The sequence below is a fragment of the Mus musculus genome, chromosome 13 (assembly GCF_000001635.26).
Source record: "Mus musculus strain C57BL/6J chromosome 13, GRCm38.p6 C57BL/6J".
Taxonomy (NCBI): domain Eukaryota; kingdom Metazoa; phylum Chordata; class Mammalia; order Rodentia; family Muridae; genus Mus; species Mus musculus.
This window is the reverse complement of record NC_000079.6, coordinates 21,489,882-21,509,374: the sequence shown is the minus strand read 5'-3', so window position 1 is coordinate 21,509,374 and position 19,493 is coordinate 21,489,882. Positions and strand designations below refer to the sequence as shown.

At 41.1% G+C, this 19,493-nt stretch overlaps 1 non-coding gene and 3 pseudogenes across 2 annotated transcripts; 3 read left to right on the top strand and 1 right to left on the bottom strand.

Annotated features, from left to right (window-relative positions):
* The first annotated feature begins 2,850 nt into the window (after window positions 1-2,850).
* Zfp389 (zinc finger protein 389) lies at window positions 2,851-5,059 on the top strand (annotated as a pseudogene). Its single transcript, NR_026798.1, has 2 exons — window positions 2,851-2,867; window positions 4,143-5,059. The product of NR_026798.1 is annotated as a zinc finger protein 389 (transcript).
* On the top strand, window positions 7,923-8,440 carry Cox5b-ps (cytochrome c oxidase subunit 5B, pseudogene; annotated as a pseudogene).
* On the bottom strand, window positions 12,238-14,152 carry AK157302 (cDNA sequence AK157302; annotated as a pseudogene).
* Window positions 16,449-16,530, top strand: n-TSgct2. The gene has a single exon. It is a non-coding gene; the product is annotated as a tRNA-Ser (tRNA).
* Window positions 16,531-19,493: the final 2,963 nt, after the last annotated feature.

Below are 19,493 nucleotides of genomic sequence, written 5' to 3'. Positions count from 1 at the left end.
TATTTGACATTGTGCCTTTTATTAAAATAATTTAATTTAATTTAAAATGCTTTTTTTCCAGAACTCTTGACAATAGCACATTTACAGAAAAACTGGTTTCAATGGTCCCAGTGATTTTATTAATAAGATAACTTGAGGCCAACACTCCAAGCTAGCTTCAACAGCCGGAAGAGTACCAATGACAGGAAAGGAAACAGAACTGCTGGGGTGGGATTCCGGGTTGTGCCTGGTCACCTTTGGGGAAGTGGTTAGCTGGATGAACTTTGAGGAGTTGGATGAACCCAGTAGATAGGAAGAGACACTGTAACACTGCTTAAACTTGTGACACTGCTGGGCATTGTGGTGCACATGTGTTAATACCAGCACTGTGGAGGGAGAGACAGGAAGACATCTGTGAGTTCCAGCCAGAGCTACATAGTGAGACCCTATTTAAAGGCAAAATGAAGCAAGTAATGGTGCCAGGAATTTTTTCAAACCCCACTCACTCCCCCCCCCCACCCCACCCCCCACACACACACCTCTCATCACACACACCCTAATTTTGACTAAGTCAGTTAATCTCTCTGTGCCTCTATTGCCTCAACTGTAAATGAAGGTGCTTTATCACCTTCCCAGGGCTTTTAGAGGATTATGTGAACAGACTTGATTTACAAGTATATCTGTACATTCCTTGTGGTTGTTTCTTGCTCTCCTCACGTCCCTGGAATGCCCTGTTCTGCTTCCTGATTTGTTTCTACAGGTATCCCTTCATGAACCATGCTTACTTTTTCCTGCACACTCTTAGAAGATAACCTGGCAAGAAATGTCAGCTCTTGAAGCTGAGAGAGAATAACTATCTGTGGTATTTGAGTGAGATATTACCCATAGTCTTGGTCATTTAAATAATTGGTAGCACTGTTTAGGTCAGTGTAAGAGATATGGCCTTAGTGAAGTACATTGCTAGAAGCAAACTTTAAGAGTGAAAAGACTAAACGATTGCTAGTTGCCCTGTTTGCTGCTTGTGGTTCAAGATAATAGATCTGCTTCAGCCTGCTACTGTGCATCTCTGCCATGACAGACTCTTATCCCTCGGGGACTGAAACCCAAATAATCCCTTTTAAGTTGCCTTAGTCTGTTAAATTTATTTTGCTGCAGTAAAACACTATAAGCAACCTGGGAATGAAAGGGTTTGTTTGAGCTTACAAGTCTAAGACTTACTCCATCACTGAAGGAAGGCATGGCAGGAGCTCAAGACAGGAACTTGGAGTCAGGAGCTGATGCAGAAACTGCAAAGCAGTGCTGTTTACTGCCTTTCTCCCATGGCTTGCTCAGCCTGCTTGCTTATATAACCCAAGACCACTTCCCCAGGGGCACCACCCAGAGGCCCTCCCTCATCTACCACTAATTAAGAAAATGCCCCCACAGGCTTGCCTACATGCCAGTCTTATGGAGGCATATTCTCAGTTGTGGTTCCTTCTCAACCCTAGCTTGTGCTAAGTTGAAAAATAAAAAAATTAAAAAATAAAACCAACAACAACAGAATCTCACCAATCAGGACACTTGGCCATGGTATTTTATTACAGCAATGAAAAGTTACAAATCCACTGTTTCCAGTTCATTTGAGTAATATAATCCTGAAATGTGAGTTGTAAGTGCTAGTCTTTAACAATCTGTGGTCTTCTGAAAGTCCTGGAATAATTTTCAGAGAAGTTATGATTTTGAAGGTGTTCTCTCCATGCTGAGGAGTAAGCCCTTAAACTCTAGCAATTACTGTGAAACTAAATGACATCCCCAGTCTGAGACTTTAAAAAAACAAAACAAAACAAAACAAAACAAAACAAAACAAAACAAAACAAAACAAAAATCAATGCCAATTACTTCCTCTGGTGAGAACAGACATCCTGACGGCTTGGTAGAGTCTGCTCAGAGTGAAGCTGGAACGGAAAGGAATCCAACCTGGCTGTGACACATTCGTAACCTTGGTTGTTCAGGAACTTCGTCCTTCCCTTCTGTTCACCTAGGACCTCTGGATTGTGTTCACAATGTACAGTAGCCTCTCTACTCTAACATTATAAAAAATGCCTCTCACATTACCCTGACAATCTTATGGTTTTATGTTTAGCATTTATGGCCTTGACTTACTGGAACTGCTTCCTGTTGCATAAAGTAGGGATCCAGTTTGATGTCCTTCCAAAAGATTATCCATTTATTCTTATACATTTATTGAAGATGGTTCTTTTTCTTACTGTTTTCATTACACCCATCTCTGGACAGCTATACCATTTGTTTCCTTTGCCCCATATCGCATTATTAATGTGTCATGGCTTTATAATATGCTTTATAGCCCTTAAGGCAGGCCCCTTCTTTTTTTGTTTGTTTTATTTTCCTAGTTTTATTTTATATGAATGTGAAAATCTACTTCTGAAGAGTTGGTAGTTTTAGGGGAATACTGTTTAAATTTACAAATTATTGTTTTATGCTAAGGATAAAATCCAAGGCCTTGATTTGCTAGGCAAAAATGACTGGTTTACATTCTCAGCCACTGAAAATTACTTCTGAGATTGATCACTGAGAGCTAAAAGCCCAGGAGGTGATCCACCTGGGAAGGAAAATTCGGGTTGACATATGTCTCACCTCAGAAACTTAGTTTTCTTATACTTTAGAAGAGTGTTTTATTTTCTTCTCTGCGTGGTTAAGGAAATAAAAATGTTATTGAAGACGTTCTGAGTAATCATAGCCTCCTTTCTTCACTACCAGCTGGCCCGAGCTCACTAACCACAGAGATGAAAACCTCCGGCATCCTAGAGAGCACCAAGCGTCCGCGTGCCAGAGGGCGAGCTGAGCTCCTCTAGCCTGGCAGTTGGCCCTCTCAGTCAGTCAGTTTCTGGGTGAGTTCGTTACCTAGTTAGCACCAGGGTTTTGCAGAGGGCAAGCCTGTTCTTGCCTTGCACTTCCAGCCTTCCTTTTTTCGCGTGGGTCCCGTACTCTCCACCCCTCACCCTCTCCTCTCCTCTGGAGAGCCGGCTCCCTACCTGGGCGGGACCGGGGCGGGACCGAGGCGGGGCCCGGGCGGTTCCTCAGAACTGCAGTCTGTGGAGCGACTGGTTAATGCGGGTGAATACTGAATTTCCGCAGGGGGAGGTCCTAATTGTCTCTGCTCTGGGCTCCTCCCTTAGGTTTGTGTTCATCTTTGAAAATGTTACCCAAAGGGAATTTACTGTTACTGTTTTACTGATCTGCCCTTTTCACGGTAGCTTATTGGGGGTGCATACTGGGAGGGATGCACATTGCCACTGTAGAGACTGTAACTGGAAAAAAGACAGGAAGGCAATTATTATAACAAGAATTTGGAGGACAAATTAGCTTTGCTTTCCAGGGATGCAACTGGTAGCACTCTAGGTTCTCCGCATGGTCTGACTTGTAAATCTAGAATAGTGAACTGATAAAGCATTTTCTCTGTCACAGTTTTCACGGGGGACTAGACAACGCTTTTGCTAAGCTACTCTGTTTTCATAGCAGCAGCCACTACAAGAGCACGTTACAATGGACCACCTTGTTAGAATGAACTAAGCGTACCCCTCAACCCCCTTACAGTTAAAATGATTGGACTTTTAGGTGGTAACCATTTCTGTCAGTGATGTTATTTCTTTTTCCAAACTTAAATTAGCTTTCTTCTCTTTACTCATAAAATTCTTCATCTACACTATTTGCTAATCTCTTCAACATCTATTTTGTTTTAAGTTTATTTTAACGTTATTCTTAAGTGTTTTGTAAAGTACAGACTATACATTATTCTCTTCTAATGCCAGGGTTCAAACCCAAGGTCTTGTACAAATTAAGCAAGTTCTATACTGATGACCTGTGTCCCCAGCCCATACTCCTTAGTTTTATATTTGTGTGTACTCATTGTTTTCTTTACCTTTAAGAAAGACAGACATAAATAGCTATTTGTGTCAGATGTTCATTCTGGTAGTTCTGTGATGTTACTCTCTTGATGCGGGTGAATGAAAACATTTGATCTGTGATTTGGCTCCTGTTTGGTTAGTGCCCTCATATTGTGGAACAAATGCTTGAGAGTTCTAGTTAAGTCTGGATCATGTATTATTGCCATACTTACAGTCCATAAATTATATTTGCAAAAAAATGTATGTTTGTCATTACAGGAGTCAAGGCCAGAGTTGTGAGCAAAACATTAACTTTAAAAGATTTTATAAGGATGGACCCAGACCAAAAGGTCTCTATCATACATACTAAGGATTCTTTACCAATTCCTGAGAAAGAAAAAGTCTCTCAGTGTGAGGACAAGTTAGAAGACTATAATAAAGGCAGGCCCAACGAGGGCAAACGGCATAAATGCAATGAATGTTGGAAAATGTTTACCCAGAACTCAGGCCTCATTCAACATCAGAGAATTCACACTGGAGAAAAACGCTATGAGTGTTATCACTGTGGAAAAGCCTTCTATTAGTGTTCAACCCTCACTGTGCATGAAAGAGTCCACACTGGGGAGAAACCCAATATCTTTAACAAGTATAAGAAAGCCTTTAGTATGAGAAGACACTTGATTGTATACCAAAGAGTCCAAAATGAAGAGGAGCCAAATGACTGCAGTGAATGTGGGAAAGTTTTCGGTGTGAGCTCAGCCCTCATCAAACATCAGAGCATACATACAGGTGAAAAGCCATATGCATATGATAAGTATGGGGAAGTCTTCAGTGTGATCTCAGCACTCATCAAACATCAGAGAATCCATACTGGAGAAAAGCCATATAAGTGGAAGAAATATGGCAAAGCCTTCTATGTGAACTCAGTGCTTATTAGTCACCGGAGGGTTCACTCTGGAGAAAAGCCATGTGAGTGTGGGAATGTAGAAAAGCATTCAGTCAGAGTCAAACCGAGTGATCACCAGAGAATCCATACTGGAGAGAAATGCTACGAGTTTGATGAGTGTGGGGAAGGTTTCCGAAGATACTCTAACCTTACCAAACACCAGAAAGGACATAACAAAAGAAAATGTCAGCAGTGATGTACATGGGAAAGGTATTCTAGGTGCCTTTGGTTGCATCAAAAGAATATGACCAAAAAAAAAAAAAAAATCCACATACCCTCTCTTGAAATACTGAAGAAAAGTTGCTGGAAACAGCTTCATCATTGCACACAAGCTTCTGAAGTCACCTGTCCTCTCTTTAGAATTCAGCTTTACAACTCAAGATGGTTTGTTTTTATTTTTCTTAATATAAATCGTTTTCCAGAGGCCAGGGAAATAACTCAGCTCATCCAAAGCCCACATAAGAAACCCAGATGTCCAGTGGAGCAGGCATCTATAATCACTTTTCCTGAAAATTGAGGCAAAGGCAGGAAAAATGCCGCATTCAGAAGCTTCTGGTCCAGCACCTATAGTATGAGCACAGCTGCAGAAAGAAGAAACCCCTCCTCAAACAAGGGGGAAGACAAGAGCCACCTCCCAAAAGTTATCATCAGACATCCACATGTACACACTCATACATCATACTCATATTCCATAACTGTCAGTTTACTAAGAGGAAACAGGTTAAGCATTACTTTGGGCTAGGGAGATAGGTAGCAAGTAAAGGAGCTTGCTACCAAACCTTAGGTAGCAAGTAAAGGAGCTTGCTACCAAACCTGATGACCTGAGTCTCATTCTGGAGCCCACGTGGTAGAAGGAGAGAACTGACTCCTGCAAGTTGTCTTGACCTCCATGCACATCATAGCACATGTGCACATGCATATACAAAATAAAATAGTGTAAATGTTACTACATGCAAGCTTCTTGTTTTGCTGTTACCATGCTTACTGACAAAGATTAAAGTTTGAGTTGTAATATGGTTGATTCAAGAAAGATTATCCCTACTAAACCTAAGAAGTCCTATCTATTAATTCTGTGTTTCTTTTGATGACCACTGTGTTTTCCAGAGTAATTAGCTGTACTTCCTTGTGGCTTCCTGACCAAATAAACTCCTAACTTGCCTGAGATTCCTGAGCCAAAACAAAGTGAAAACCATGTCCTAAACAGTTTCTTAGAGCTTCTGCCTTCTGATTCTTGCAATTCGTGTTTCTCGAGGTGTATGCAAAGATAGATGTCAGAGTGGATCAGACTTGGGAAATGCTTGCTAGTTTAGGATTAGCATTAGTTTTAGGATAACTTTCACAGATTTATTTAAGCAACTGTTATGCTATACCCAGCATCAACTATGGGAGGTCAGATTTGAAAGGTGGAAGTTAATGAGCCAAATGTGGAGAATATTTATTATGTATAGGAGTCCCAATAGAGCTCTGTCTATCAGGCCCTATCTGAGTTTCCTCACCTTAATCTGTAAACCCTATTTGTGTACATGAGTTTGCACCTTAAACTTATTTTGTTTAGATTTGTACTTAACTTTTCATGCCTGCTTAACAACAATGAAATTCTTCTCACCCCTGAAATATGTATAAGATTGAAAATAAATTCCAATTACTATAAATTGTGGATTGTAGATTGAAGAGACAGCTTGGTAATTAAGATCATGTACTGCTGTTTCAGAAGATCCAAGTTTGGTTCTCAGCTACCACATTAGGCATCTCAAAACTGCCTATTACTCAGGGGATCAGACACTCTTCTGGTCTCCACAGGCATTTATTGCATACATACATTGCATACATACACAATAAAAGTAATTGTTTGTAATGGCAGGTTTCTTTGGTCCATGTTCTGAACAGGTAAGGGAAGGATTACTTTGACATAGTAAAGTAATGTTCATTTTCAGAAGAGGACTCTATGTAGAAAAGTGTGCACAGCTTACCCAAATTCTCTTAGCACTTTAGGAAGTCGTGCCGGACTCTCAAGTCCTGAGCCAGGTGGTAAGAAAGCATATTGTAAAGCTGTTGTTGCATGATAGCACTTGCCGCTCCGCAAGCAACTTTAAATGAGGAAGTCGGAGGCAAGAAGGCCATGGTTCTGAAGCTCAAGTTTGGGTGGTGGAGGTGAAAGGTTTGGTTTGGTTTGGTTTGGTTTGGTTTGGTTTGGTTTGGTTTGGTTTGGTTTGGTTTAGTTTGGTTTGGTTTTCTTTGTTCAGCTAGGGATCAAGTCTCATGTATGCTAGGCAAATGTTTTACCACTACAAACCCAGCTGGAGCTGAAATTTAAAGGAGAACCTCACATCATGGGGAAAATGTCAGAAAATAAAGTGTATACATATAGATAGAAGTGAACAGCCTCAGCAAAACACCAGCTATATCTTTCCTCACCAGAAATATATCTGTGCAAGTTCGAAAGTATAAATTATTTGATCTTCCTGCCTTTGACACTGAAAAAGAATGAATTTTCCCAGATGGGTCATCACCCTGTTATCTATCGTATTATTATCAATGTCTAGCATTTGCCCTTTTTTGACCTTGCTAACTTGGTGTGTTCTTAGAAAGGAGTTTTCAGATAATCATTTGGGCACAGAATACCCTCTGGTGTCAACAGTGAAGTGACCTTACACCATATCCAAACCGGCTTAACTGTAACAACTAAGCACTGGGTGGTGAGCGTCCTGAAGTCTTAGAAGGAACAGATTCTAGAAAGAGAAATTTCTGTTACTGAAATATTTAGTTCAGAGTATATATTGTAAGCTCAGAGATATTAGTAATAATTTGAGTGCACTGGGCCTTGTATCAGATATTAGGGATATAAAAACAAGTTGTGAAGAAGACTCTTACTTTCAGGAGCTTACAGTCTATCTGGAAACAGGAAAAGCAGCATTTAAAAACAGAAGTATAAAAGCAGTAGTTTTGCAGAGTAATTTTGTTTTTAAGACAGGGTCTCACTATGTAGGACTGTCTGGCCTGAAACTCACCGCGTAGAGAAGGTTGTCCCTGAACTCACAGAGGTATGCTTGCCTCTGCCTCCAATGGCCTGGGATTAAAGGTATATGCCACCATGCTCAATTAAGAAGTTATGGGTGCCCGGAAGTGCATCTGCTTGTCTCGGGCGAGATGGCTTCAAGGTTACTTCGCGGAGTGGGCGCTTTGGCGGCGCAGGCCCTGAGGGCCCACGGCCCCCGTGGCGCGGCCGTGACCCGCTCCATGGCTTCTGGAGGTGGTGTCCCTACTGATGAGGAGCAGGCTACTGGGCTGGAGAGGGAGATCATGATAGCAGCACAGAAGGGACTGGACCCATACAATATGCTACCTCCAAAGGCAGCTTCGGGCACCAAGGAAGACCCTAATCTAGTCCCATCCATCAGCAACAAGAGAATAGTGGGCTGCATCTGTGAAGAGGACAACTGTACTGTCATCTGGTTTTGGCTGCACAAAGGCGAGAGTCAGCGATGCCCCAACTGTGGAACCCATTACAAGCTGGTGCCCCACCAAATGGCCCACTGAGCCCCTGTGTTATCTTTTCAGAATGTAAAGAAAAACTTCTCTCTAATAAAGACTAGCCATTGCACTGGCTCCTCCCATAAAAAAAAAAAAAAAAAAAAAAAAAAAGAAGTTATGGGTATTTTCCTGCACATATATCTACCATGCTATAATCCAGAATACTTTGCACTGTAGAATCATAACTCTTCTTAGACAGTCGGAGAGATTTAAGAAAAGGATCAGTGCTAGGGAAAATCAGCTCTTAAGCCACATGATATAGAGAAATCGAAGGAAGTTATAACAACAGCATATGGAAAAGCATGGTGCCTCCTGGGGAAAGGAGGTTTTCAATGACTGCATATAAACAAGTAATATAACTATGGCCAGATCATGAGACATCTCCTTTTGCTATACTAACAGGTTCTCTAGGTCAGTGCTTTTTCAACTGTGTGCAATAAGAAATGCATTTTATATGAATTAGAAATGTGGCTTGCTGGCTAAGAGTGCCTACTGCTCTTTACAGGATCTAAGTTTGGTTCCTGACACCCACTTCAGATGATCATAACTACCTGTTACTCCAGCTCTAGAGAACTCAACGTCTTCTAGCCTCCACAACACCTGCACTCACATGCACATATCCACACACAGACACATATACAAACATATACAAATTTTAAAAGAAGAAGGAATTCATTTTATATTGTACCTCAATGAACCACTAGTGGGAAAATCAGTCCATCTTAGAACACTTGCCTTCCTATGTGTCTTGCTAAGGTCTACACCTTTCTAAAGGTAGGACAATCCTTAGTCAGGCTACTTCCTACCAATGGAAATGTAGCTGGTAACTTCACAAGATGAGATAACATCTAGTGGACAAAGAATAAGCTAGTTCTTATATATTGTACACTTGGCACTCTTTTGAAAAAATTGTATTCCTGATATATGAATTATTTACATATTCTGGCTATGAGCCCTTCAAACTGGGAATTCAAGTAACATTTCCAAATCTATTATTCCTCTGTTCTTTAAACCATGCCTTTTGATAAATAAATCTTAATTTTAATATACCCTAGCTCACCAATATTATTCTTTTACATTCACATATATGATGTCTGCATATACATGTAGAGTATATATTTTCTCAATTAGTGTATATGTATATACATACTCAATATATGTATATTTTTTCAATTAGTGTATATATATATGTAATTAATATGCATATATAGCATACATATGTATCTATACATATATACACTATATCACATTATATATGTGTATATATACATACACACTAATATATATACTATATACGTATACTATATATACATTATATATACATACTAATTATATATGCATATGTATGTGAGTGTGGATAGATAGATTGATAGATAGATAGATACATAGATAGATCCTTTCATCTGGATCTCATGGAGGCCTCTCCTCAACTGAGGCTCCTTTCCCTCTGATGACTCTAACTTGCGTCAAACTGACACACAAACCAGCCAATACACCTTCTCTTGAATAACTATAGTTGTGTCAAATTGACATAAAACTATCCAGCATAGTCTTCAATTGCTGTTGGATTCATTCTTGGGCAATTTATATCTTTCCATTGATAGTTTAATCAAATTTAAAATTGATTATTCAATTTAACACATACTTTACTTTTGAAAGTAGCATTGTAACCCAATGCCAACGACGACCTCAATACATATTTAGGGGTGAGTACCCCATAGGCTGGAGGCAGGAGGAACACAAATTTTAGACCAGCCTGGGATACATCATTTAGGACTACAGTAGTGAGAAAGGGAAGGGGAGGGTGAACAACAGCCTGCCCTATAAACAGTAAAATCTCGTGGTTGATACTATGGATTCTCAACAAGGATAAATGAAGAAATTTGGAAAGTATCCCTTTTCTTTGGGAATATGAGTGGGTTTTTATTCTACCAATAGTGATGTTAAGGGAGACTTTAAAATGTTCATAATTTTGTGTACAGAATAAGTGAGCTGCAGCATTAAAAATAAGCATAGCCAAATTAAAATGAGTGTTGGTTCATTAATCTAGAAAAGCAATTCCTTCCACTTGGAGCACAAAGTTTGGCAACCATTAAGGCCTAATGGCCAGGCTGACCAGCTCCAGGGAAGCAATCAAGCACAATCAGGATCCTGGTAGCTGCATTCTGTATCCAGCCAATTTACATTTCTGGATGAGAGAATATAGATAGGATCTGCATCCAATTTATCTCAATCCAGTTATGGAAAACAGACAAGGACAATTTAACATGAACTTCTGTGGCCTCACCTTGGAGAAGAATCCAAGATTATCTGGGAGCTCATATAAAGTAGTAAGTGGAGAAAGGCCTGGATGTAGCATGCATTAGAGCAGCCGGGAATGGCACCACACAGCCACCCATGCCTAGATCCCCTGTGGTTCATCAGCTTCCTGATGAGATTAGACCAGACGTGTATTCTACCTCCATTCTTGAAACATTCATGTTGGAAAGACTGCCTCTGGTAACCGACTTGTAGTGGCACGGACTTGAATGAGACCCTGGGGACACACATGGGGACAGCTTCCACACACTTCCTGCTGTCTGAGAATTCAAGCCCCAGGCGACACCCTGAGAAAACCACCCCATCCAGCACTAGGGTCCCGCAGGTTCTATTCCAATTTGTCTTTCTGCCTATACCTCTCTAGAGCTGGGGAAAAGGCATGAGCTATTTCAAGGGATTTCACCGAGCCTTAAGTATTTCAACAAACCTTAAACCATTCTAACTTGGTTATGTCCCCCTTGAAAGCAGAGGGTATGTTTCAAATTCTAGTACCTGATATTTCAGTGTTCACCAGATACTCGGGATTTGGAAGAAAAATGAAATTTCAACACCTGTAAGTCATATAAAGTACTCAGAAATTGCTGGTTGTTTGTGAGCTTAGAGGCTGCCTGGGGCTGAGAAAAAAGAAAAACAAACCTGGGTATGCCCCGTAGTTAAAACATTCCTGGGAACATCTTGATCATAAGATAAAGGGGAATGTGAAGACATAACAGGGCTATCTGAACTGAGTCAACAACTCACAGAACTCTGACACCCTGCACATATATGTAATTTTTCTGCTGATGTTTGAATAAGCCAATAGTGTGTCGCTATGCTGAATTCCACACCCCTAAGCCCCTTACCCCATAAAAAACCCTAGCTTTCGAGCCTCGTGGCCGACATCCGTTATCTCCTGTGTGGGATGCATGTCGGTCCAGAGCTCTGTAATTAAACTACCTCGTGTAGTTACATCAAAATGGTCCTTCGTGATTTTTTTGGGTGCTCAGGAATCGAGTGGGGGGGGTTTCTCCACTAGGTTCTATCAGATTCAGTAAGAATGATGACTGAGCAGCCAAAGACAGAGCTTGTTAAAAAAAAACAAACAAACCAAAACTCCAGTTCCTGTGACCTTGAGCAAGTAGAAAACAAAACAAAACAAAACAAAATAACAAGAAAAAAAACCCTTCATCTCAAAGTTGTGGCTCTGGAATTCCATGAATTGAAAAAGGTGCAGTGGTGTAGAAGGGAATTCAGCACCGTCCAAGCTAGAAGGTGATATTCCTCAGGCCTTAAGCTTCAGATTCGGAATTATGAGAGCCTCATGGAAGGGCCCTGCCCCTGCACCCACCTTGGTATCACCAAGACTGATATCTCTAGGTTTAGAGAGATTTACACTCTAGGTTTAGCCACACACAGGGTGGCTTCTGCCCCTGTTCTCCTAGCAGAGCTGGGCTTGGCTTATGAGTGTGTCCCCTGCTTCTACAACCACATGAGACCGATTTCAGTTCTGTAGTTCCTTCTGGTTACTTGACGTTGAAGTTGAGGAATTCTCAAAAATAATGATAGTGATCTACTTCAAATTCTACTTTCTTTTTTTTTTTCATAAAGATGAATGTTTTAAATCAACAACTCAATCTCTTCATACAATATTGCACAAATTAAGGATGTATCAACAATTCTATTTATGATACAGACTCATCAACATTCATATAAAACTACGAGTTGGTATATTTTGGTGGTAGGTATTTTAGTAAATAGCACAAATATTAAACTCAGCTGCATGAGACTCAGCCTTCCACAAAAGAATTCACAGGTTACTTAAGATGTCCAACCCAAGTCAATCAAGACCACTTAAGGAAAAACTTGGGATCCAGGCATGGTAGCACATGCCTCAGAAGGTTGAAGCAGGAGGATTGTGCGTTCAAGGCTGGCCTGTAGTATACAGCAAAACCATGGCTCAAAAAACTAGTGATAAAAATATTTAAAAATATTTAGCAATTTTGTTTAGGAACCAGAAAGCATATGCATACTGGCAAGTGTCAGAATGGCATGTTCCGCTCCACAGGCCCGGTGCTGAGAAGAATCCCGGGCTGCAGATGTCTGTAACTACTGTTTCAAAGTTCTAAACAAACAAGATGGCAATTCACACGAAAGGATTTACACAAGAGTCTATTCAAAAGAAAACTAACAAGTCTCTATAAATTAAGAAACTCTGGTGAGAGCGCTGGCCAGGCGGGAAGCCATCGCCACTCTCCTCACCGAATGTCTCAGACAGCACTGCTGTGACCTCGAGGAAGGGAGAGCTGGGCAGGAACTGAGCAAGCAAGCTGGCTGCTTAGCACAAGCGCTTCTAACTGAAAGGTCTACAGCAAACCATCATGAAGCTCACCGAGATGTGCTAACCCAGGCCTGGTGGTGCCCAAGTTCAGGTACTGGAACTCAGAACTCAGGAACTGTTGAAGGGTTGGCAAACGAGGCATGTGATCATCACATTTTTGGTAAAAATGTAATGGGCCATGCCAAAGGTGAGGGAAATGAGGTCCCACTACACCGTGACCCACAGTTGTCCTGCCTGAGATCGGGGGTTGGCAAAGATTGAGAAAGGGATAGACACACTCAAGCCATGCTGTGATGTAGGTCACGCCTGTTATCCCATTCCTCAATTCCCAGCAAAGCAATGGCCATGAAGCTGGTTCTAGCACAAAGCAGGCTACAGCACAAGGGCAGGGTAGGAGTTTCCTGTAGAGAACAGAATGACTCAAGGAAATCTACGGCTTCTCAGTTGTGTCTTAGTACAGACGCCATGTTTTCTCAGTTTGTGTCTTTGAGAGTATAGACGCCATGTTTTCTCAGTTTGTGTCTTACAGAGAGTACAGACATTGCTTTTGGAACTCTTCCCACATTGGCTTGGTTTTCAAATGCGTCACTTTATTTTCACCCACGAGGCAGGCAGCCACACGTCTGAGCACGTGCCATCACATGATTTCTTCAGGAAGCGCCGAGGCAGACCCAGCTCTCCTGGAGCTCACAGTCCTGAGGTTTCACACGTGAAAGCTCTCACCGCAGCCACAGGTTCCCTTGATGTTGGGGTTATTGAACACAAACTCACTGGACAGTTTGTCTTCCACATAGTCCATCTCTGTTCCTAACAGGGTTAGCTGTGCTTTCTTCTCGATGAACACTCGGACTCCATCTTGAATAACTTCTTCATCAGAATCTCCTTTTGTCTTTGTGTACTCCAGGCTGTAAGAGAGGCCATTACAGCCCCTGGTTCGCACGCCAACTTTCAGACCCACATGCTCAGGTTTGTCTTTAAGAAGTTGTTTTATCTTGTTTACAGCAGAGGGGGTCAGTGTGAGGGCCGCCCGCGTGGGCTGCAGTTTTCTCTTGCTCACGGCCCACACGGTGGCGCGGACCAACGACGCCGACATGTCCACGTCGCGGCACCCGCAGCCTCCGGCTGGAGCGTGGGGACTCAGCTTCTCTCCATGGACACGGCGGGCACTTTGACGCCCAAATTCTACTTTCAGGAAGTATATGTGTATGTATCTATTCATCTACTTGTCTTCTTTATTATTTATTTTTCCCTGGTCAGACCACAAAATCTGACATATTTATGCAGGAAAATATTTTTTGTTTGTTTGTTTGCTGTTGTTTTTGAGAAAGAGTCTCACTATGTACCCCTGGCTGTGGTGGCCTAGTGCAATCCAGATCCTACCTCTGCCTCCAGAAGGATGAGAGGACTGGTATGACCACATCCTGCTTTGGGGTAGTTTTCAAATGACCAGTCATTAAAAGTCATAACTCTGGACCCAGGGATGGTCTTAAATTAAAGAAAGACACAAATTTTGTACTTTTCTTTTTTCAGTAATGGGATTTGAATCCAGACCCTCATTCATGTGAGACAAGTATTCTACCACTAAGCCACATCCTTGGTTCCTAAAGCTTTTAATTTTAATACATGCTATGCAATTCTCTATTAACCTTGTAAGGTCTATCTAAGTTCTCATGGGCAGAGGTTCAGAAGTCTAAAGTGAGATTAGAGAAAGGCAGGTGATACAGTTGCCTTTTTAGGTCTGGGGATACAGCTAAGTGGAAAAGGTCTGGCCCAGCATGCCCAAAGCTTCCTCCCTCCACCCTGAGAAGACATAGTAACTTTTAAAAAAGCCTTTCATGTAAATTAAGCAAGTAGTTTCAAATGCTTTAACTCACCACTTGTTCTTCTCATGAATAAATGTGGAGTGTTTGCAGAGGTATTCTCTACTAGGTTTTCTTTTCTTAGTGGATGTAACTGCAATTGATAACTATCCTATATTTGTTCTGTTTGTTTAGATAATAAAAGTAACAGCTCTAAAACCAAGTGACCTACACAATGCTAACTATGCGTTATATAATTTTTCTAAGCACTTTTGCTGATATTAACATGTTTAATATTTATCATGATTATGCCTTTTTTTAAGACAAGATTTCACACATAATTCAGGCTGGCCTCACACTCCTGGCAATCCTCTTGCATCAGCTACCCATATATTGGGATTATAGTATGAGCCAGCACACCCAGCTTGACTTTTTTTTAACTTTAGAAAGCTTTCCTTATTAACTGAGAAGGCTTAACTAAATGAAAATATATTTTCACCTTAACTCTCATGCTTAGATTTTGGATAAACTTTAGATTGCTTAAGTAATTCAACAATTTGGGGGGGCTTTCTTTTTGTTTTGTTTTAGTGCCTTGTTTTATGTTCTTGCTTAGTTGGACGTTGAAGTAACTGATTATCCCGAGCTTTTGTCCCCGCCGGCAAGAACACACTCGGGACAACCGGAATCTTCTGCGGCAAAAGCTTTATTGCTTCTTCAGGAGGGAAGACCCCGACCCCAGAAAATGGAGTTGCTTATATATAGCCCTCAGCCATGGCGTTTCAGCACCTGATATGGCATGTCAGCTCCTGATTTGTTGCTTGCCCATCACCCCACTGAGATGGGCAGTGACTAGGCGTGAGTTCACTCTCGCACCTGCGTACAAGGCTTGTTTACTAGTTAGGCACAGCGGAGGCCAGCGCCATCTTATAATGGTGATTGCTCGCGGCTCGCGATTGCTCGAGGCACGGCTCTCCACAACTGATGACCAAGATGATGAAGACAAATATATTCTCTACCCTGCAGCTGGCAAGAGAATGGTCTCTGTCAAATTTATGTGGGATTCTTTAGTTAACAGCAGAAGTTCCCAGTCAGACAAGCCTTACCTCATATGCAACATCATTTTTCTCTGCCTTCACCAAAGCCAAGCCAGCTTGGTAGTTCACCACGTCTTTTCATATCAAATGCACACTGATCCACCATAGATCAATGCTAAATAGAGAACGTAAGGGGTACAGATATTAAGGGTAGGAGAGACACAAAAGCAAAGGAATCAAAGAGCCAAGTTGATGGAAACCCAGAAAGCAGCAATTAGAAGATGTTCTTATGAAAAGCAGAGACAGTTCTTCCCTTAATGCAAACTGCAGCTTTAGAGGAGCAGGTCCATGAAGGTTCTCTGTTGTTCCTGGTCCTAAGGCATATTCAGGAATGAGTCAAGACAAGTTGGCAAGACTGCCTTGCCTGCCCGGTCCTGTGTGCCAAGCACTGGTTCATCCCATCAAATATGTGCCAAGAAAACTCACTTCTCTTTTTGTTATGGTTGTGAAATCTTTTATGATATCTGACTCAGACAGTTTTGGAAATTCAGCTAGAGGGAAGCTATTAAAATATTAATGCTAAAGGTCTCTGGGAATCCTTCATAGGAGGAGAAATTACAAAGAACAATTTCTTCACAGGATGAGGTGGCCGAGTGGTTAAGGCGATGGACTGCTAATCCATTGTGCTCTGCACGCATGGGTTCGAATCCCATCCTCATCGACTGACAAACATGTTTTCTTTAACCAATTCTGTCAAGTATTTGAGGGTTTTGTTTTTATTTGGGGGCAATTGTACAGGGGATCTTAGACAATGGGTATTCTCTTTCAATCAATTAATTCTTTTTTCATCACCCAGTTGAGTAATTCTCTCCAATCTTTCCATTCTCAGTTTCCATACTTGCTCTTTATCTCCACCATGAACTCATTTCTGTCAGGTGACTTACTTAATCTGTGCCTGACTGCTCCACCAAATTTTCATTTTCCATGAAGAAAATACTCAAATGAATTGAAGATCATAGAAAAGTATTGCATAACAACATAAGGGAGCTGGGGGAGTTATCTAAGGAGTTATACAGATGTGTATGATGACAAAAAAAAATCTTTAATGCAAAGGAGCCAGGACCAAGAAGGTAATCACAAGTTCAAGGCCAGTCTGGGGCTACATAGTGACTTCCAGGTCTGCCTAAGAAACATAAGGAGACTCAGTTTCAAACACAAACAAGAACAGAAACTGTATATTCATGTATACAAAAACCAGATTCATCTTATTTTTGCTACAGTTTTTGATAGTTACGTTTTACAATAATTTTGTGCTCTGTTATATTTTTGCATAGGGTCTCACAATGTTGTACAGGCTAGCTTTGAACTCCTGGCTTACAGGATCTTCCTTAACCCTGGGTATCTAGGAAGAAACACGAGTCATCATACCTGGATCTTTGCTAACTTTTAAAAGCTACCGTCGCACACAGACCTTGTCTTTGACAAGAGCAGGTGTGCTTCTCTTAGAAATATCACAAACAGAAAGGCTCATTCTATATAATGGTTCTTGCTGATACTGAAGATTTCTTCCTGAAAAAAAAAATCAAACAATGGCATTGCACAGGTTCTACTTGTGAGTTATTCTTGGCTGATCTTCAAAAGGGATAATTAATAATACATTTCCTCATGTTTTTATTTTATTATTTCTACCTATAATTTTGGATATACCATGTTCTGTGTATATAATATCTACAAGGGTATGTACTACATCTTTGGTCTATTTCTTTATAAAATATTGTCACATTTTCTCCTTAGGAGTTTTGATTTGATTGCTGTGATGAAACACCAAGACCAAAAGTAACTTGGGGAAGAAAGCATTTACTTAATCTTACAACTGTAGTTCATCACCTAGGAAAGTCAGGGCAGGAACCTGAAGGCAGGAGCTGATGCAGAAGCCATAGAGGAGTGTTGCTTTCTCGCTTACTCCCCATGGCTTGCTAAGCTTGCTTTCTTATAAGACACAGGCCAACCTGTCCAGGGTGGTACCACACACAGTGAGCTGGGCCCCATCAGTCATTAATCAGAAAAATGCCCTACAAAGTTGCCTACAGCAATCTGGTGGAGGCATTTTCTCAATTGAGATTACTTTTCCCAGATGGCTCTAGGTTATTTCAAGTTGACAAAAACTAAGCAGCGCAGTGAGGTTGGCTATTCTGTGGGTGGAGGGGACATTCCTCGTTACCTTAAGTGAGGAAAAATAAAATCTGAATCAGAGCCAGTCTCGTGCTCATTTTGTTAACCCCATAGTGAGGCAAAAGGTTTTGCTTGAATTTGTGCCAGCCTGGACTTTACTATGCATGTGTATAGCCGGCCATTGTGAACTATGTAATGTCAATCAAACGAACTCAGAGTCAAGCAAATGCACATGCTGGCAATAAGATGAAAGATTCAAAGCATTCCCTCTGTTCAGTGGTTCTCAAAGTCCAGTCCCAGACATTCTGTCCTTTCCTGGAAAGGTCAGCAATAGGGATTCTAGGATGGCTTTTAGCTTCAACTGACTTTGCTGAGGTGTGAGGCTATTGCTTAAAGTTTTGTTTTCTTTTCCTCACTTCTGAAAAGCAGATTCATGGTTTTTATCCAGCTGCTAGATCAGTCGTTCTCACCCTTTCTCATCCTGTAACCCTTTAATACAGTTCCTCCTGTTGTGGTGATCCCCCCCCCCACAATCATAAAATTATTTTTGGTGCTACTTCAAGTTTGATACTTTTATGAGCTATAATGTAAAATTCTGATATGCAACCACTGTGAAGGGGTTGAGACCCACTGTGCTAAAGTCTTCTCTTCCTCAGAACTGTTTTTTCCACCTTTCAACATCAATTGAGATGTATCTGAACTGTCCCAGCTCTGCAGAGAAGAATCAATCTAACCTTTTCCCCCAGGCAACAGCAAGCCCAGATAGATTTCTTCTTTATTTTGGCAAGGAATTTTTCTCTGCCTCTTCATTTACTAGAAAAAAGAAATAGGAATCATAATTTATCTCATAAGGTTGTGTGCATGTGCTTGTACAAACAAGAAGCAATGTGTGAATACTCTGAAAATGCACATTGGTAGAGGAATGCACATAAACACTGTTCTCTCAAACCTCTACTAGAAGTGCCTTTGCTAATGGTTATTGTCTCTGGTTATCATGTAGTCATTAACCTTGGTAGAGAGGACATTCCCTGATAATCTTGGAAGGGAGAAAATTTCCTAAAGGAGGAACATAAAGTTAATGTACATATTATACAAACAATACTCACAGCCAAACAACAAGCCCACCCCTTGCCTAACGACCACCAATGCAGAGGGGAGCAGAAGTTAAGTTTATGATCTGACTCCCAACACCAGCCAATTATGTTAAAGGCCACAAGAGCTTTCCAATTAGATTCTTGCATACACGTTCCCTGCTTGCTGCTTGCCCCATAGACATTCCGGGCTTAGATTGTGTTAATAGGTTTCTTATAGCCTTGTGATGATTTTGCAACACCAATCAAAGATGCTGGAGATTGAATTCAGCAAGTTTCTGTCTTCTTTCTCCATTAAGAATTGAACACAGAAAACCTGGGTGTAGTAGTAATAGACTGTAATTCCAGTGTTTTATGGGATGGAGGCAGGAGCTCAGCTCCATAGTAAGTGTAAAGTCAGCCTGGAATATGTGAGAGTCTG